Source organism: Mus pahari, chromosome 8, assembly GCF_900095145.1.
Source record: "Mus pahari chromosome 8, PAHARI_EIJ_v1.1, whole genome shotgun sequence".
Classification (NCBI taxonomy): Eukaryota; Metazoa; Chordata; class Mammalia; order Rodentia; family Muridae; genus Mus; species Mus pahari.
Window position 1 is genome coordinate 74417931 of NC_034597.1, and position 4128 is coordinate 74422058.

The following is a 4128-nucleotide window of genomic DNA, read 5'->3' on the forward strand; positions in this document are numbered from 1 at the left end:
ATTATGCACTTTGACTGTTACTTTGCTAGGTATATTGTATTCAAGGTAATGCATAAACATTTAATACAACTTGGATTTAGGAGATAAAAATACTTCTAGAATGATTTTATTCAATAAGAGCAGTTTTTTTAATGTATTCTGCTTGAAACTTGTTTGCCCCTGGAACTGTGACGAGGGATAAAGATGGCCTATTACTCTCTTAGGCCTCACTGCAGGTGGCTTCAAGTTTGGACAAACTGGCATGCACTTTGCAATGATGTAAATCTACCACTTATCTATTTGGCCTATTGTGAAGCATCCATTATTTAGAACACACACACCCGTGTCTTTTGGTTGAATGCATGATTTACATAATTTTTTTTCCTCTTTGGGCTATTACACTAAATGTGTCTCTTTTAGGTTTGAAGTTAGCAACTCAATGTTTCATTGTTTTAAAGTGAATGTTATACAATTGGACAAGAAAATGTATGTGCCAATATCCACTGCTAAAATCAGCTCAGCCTAGAGAACTTGTGGGATCCAGCTGCAGGAACATATTTTGTGATGATTTGATTAAGCTGAAATGGTTAGGTGCAAATATTTTTTTTTGTATAACTATCATTTTCTTCACAAATTTTTCTATAAAATACATGGAAACTTATCAAGTTCAGGAGAATGAACAACTAAAACACAACAAAATGTGATATAGCCATAGCAATTATTCTTGATTTTATAAATTTAATCGAACTGTGCCCTGTCTGGCCATTTAGTTTGTGGTAACCAATCAGTGCCATTCGTTGGGAATCCACAATAAGGGTGATCATCTTTAGACTAAAGAAAGGCCACTGACATAAGGGACTCCTTATGAGCCTCTTCATCAATTGGCTTTTGCCAGCTTCTTAAAGTAGCAAGCAGTGGCATTGCAGTGTCTTCTCACTTCGTTTGAGATGTCTCTGTCGCTTTCAAACAAAACACATTGGAAACATGTTAATTATTTTTATTTTGGGTATATAGCAGTCTCCTAGTTAAATGATAATGAATGAATTTAGCGATCTCTTCTAGTGTTAATAGGAGTCTAGTGTTAAAGCAAATAAGATATTTAGACCGATATGTATAACTCCCACTTGAAGTTGAATAAAATGACAGAAGAGAGTGCTAATACTAGAGTGAAAGAGGTATTCCAAGAAAACTGATTTTTTTTCCTAAGTAAATAAATTATTGTCTTTAAAAGGAAGCGATAACTTGGCATATTTTCAAAACATGTTATTTGAGATTCATTCATATATTAGCTTCAGTCTAGAAGAATGGCCTTGTCTCACATGACCAAAGTAGAATAATTCAGTGCATGAGAATGCGGCAAGCAGCTTCCATTTACATCCTTAACTGAAAGTTCTTACTACATGCTTTACTCTCTTGTGATATATGTGTGTGAATATCTATTGGCTAATGAAGGTCTACGTGATGGCCAACAGCAAAACAACAAGACAAAAAGCAAACTGAAAAACCTTGGCAGGAAAGATGATCCATATGGATGTGGGTGGCAGTGTTTGAACAACAGATCTGGTCGTCCCTAAGGGAACATTTTAGAAAAAAAAAAATATTTATACCAAACAAGAGCATTGTGTTATATTAAGTGAAGGTCCCTACTATGAATTTGCATGCAGTCAAACTTACAACCTTTGACTTAGTGCCTTTAGGCCCTGTTTCTGAGGATGAATTTTACATGTGGCCTTACTGTCCTTTTGTGTTATGCACATTAAATTTTTTCCTTGTATACGGCATTTACAAATCCTGAGGTATTATTTATATATATTTTGCACTGCAGGGCTACTTATGTAAATTCATTTTAACAGGCTTCTCATATGAATATAGACAAGTGAGCAGAATGTATACACTTGAGACTCATTATGTAACAACTCTTAAAATACCCCTGTCTGTTCCTTTATTCTGTCATAAATATGAATTATATTTGGAAATTTTGTATTAAGAATACAGACATTGAAATCAGAGGCACATATAGACAAATATGTCTTAGTATATTGCAAAATGAAGGAACATGTGCAATAATTTAAATTACTAGCATCATACTTTATAACTGTATGACTATGCTTGCTTCAATAGCTTTACCTTGACAAAAGGGATGGTGTATTCATGCAATTTGCAAATAACACCTAGACACTTTCTTCCTGCAATTATTGCTGATAATTTTAAAAATGCCTTTATGTTTAAGTAAACTTTGAAACATAAAACATTTGCTGATGGATGTTAGGTCATGTAAAAATATTATTAATATTTGAAGAATAGAAATAAATATAAAAGTACTAAGGAAAGTGTACTGGATAGCTTTGTGTCAACTTGACACAGCTGGAATTATCACAGAGAAAGGAGCTTCAGTTGGGGAAATGCCTCCATGAGATCCAGCTGTAAGGCATTTTCTCAATTAGTGATCAAGGGGGCCCCTTGTGGGTGGTGCCATCTCTGGGCTGGTTGTCTTGGGTTCTATAAGAGAGTGGACTGAGCAAGCCAGTGGAGGCAAGCCAGTAAAGAACATCCCTCCATGGCTTCTGCATCAGCTCCTGCTTTCTGACCTGCTTGAGTTCCAGTCCTGCATCCTTTGGTGATCAACAGCAGTATGGAAATGTATGCCAAATAAACCCTTTCCTCCCCAACTTGCTTCTTGGTCATGATGTTTGTGCAGGAATAGAAACCCTGACTAAGACAGAAGGTCAAAAAATTTACCTTTTTTTCCCAATTATAGTAACATATAATAACAAAATGATATTACTCAATGCCGACTTTCTGCTTTCAAGACCTTGATAATTAATTTTTCTTTAGCCCTTAACACAGAGCCTCCATGAGAAGTGGAGCTAGTTTCTACCTAGGACCTTTACCCTGCAGAGGAGCGTTCATGGCCCTGGAAGGTACTCTGCATGCTACCAGAAGAGAAAGATAAGTAGCAACCCAGCTACAAAACCTGTGCTCTTCAGTGGTGACCCACTTGCAAGCAATGCAGGTGAAATTGCAGCATAAAGGATGGAGTAGCCACTTACCAAAGGATTGGAATGAAAGCCCATTCATTGAAAGTCATGAATGGCACTGCTCAGGTGCTCAAGAGCCTCAGACTGGATAAGTCATGTACCTCAGTGAAAGCAAAGGCTGTGGTGACTTCTAACAGCATTCATTCTTCTATACTTATTTGGTGGTTGCTATAAGAATGGACCCTACAGGCCCATAGACTTAAATACCTAGTCATGAAGTGGTGTTTGTTATTTTAAAGGATTTGAAGAATGAAGTGTGACCTTGTTGAAGGAGGCTTGTTGAAGGTGGACTTTGAGTTTTCGATAGCCAATGCCAAGCTCTCAGTCTCTATTTCTTTGCCTAGGAACCAGGATGAAGTTCTTCTCTATAGCTTCATCACTTGCCTGCATCCTACCATGCTCCCTACTATTTGACAAATGAACTAAAGATCTGGAACTATAATCCACTCCCCAATGAAATTTTGTCATTTATAACAGTTGTCTTGCTCATGTTGTCACTTTCCAGCAATAGGATGGGAACAAAAACAGTGACACACAATTGTACAATGTGGAAAAAGTGAGAGACCTTGTACTAGTCAGAAGGAAATGGATGTCTCCATCAAATCTCTCTTCTCAGTACTCTGGGAATTCAGCAGAAGCAAAGTGAGAAAGATTGTATGAATCATGGGGATGGAAGACATTAAGGACCTAAAGCCTTTTAGACACAATATGAATGGTACATCTGTGAAGTCAAACAGAATGTGGTATCATCCACAGGGCCTATACAGGGGCTGCACAGGTCTAAGTCAGATGGATTCTCAATGCTGATAGGGGAAGTAGATACTTTACATTTCTACCAAGAAGCTATCCCTAGTTGATAACTACTCACAACTGAAAAATTAGTTTGGGTCAAGAAAGTGTCATTGGGTATGTGAACCACACTGAAGGCCAGGTTTTATGCCCAGAGGTAAATGGGTAAATGGCCAACATAAAAAATCATTGCTATTTTGGAAGAAATGTTTGTCTTATAATGCTTTGTTTGAGTTTCTTCTTCTTCTTCTTCTTCTTCTTCTTCTTCTTCTTCTTCTTCTTCTTCTTCTTCTTCTTCTTCTTCTTCTTCTTCTTCTTCCTC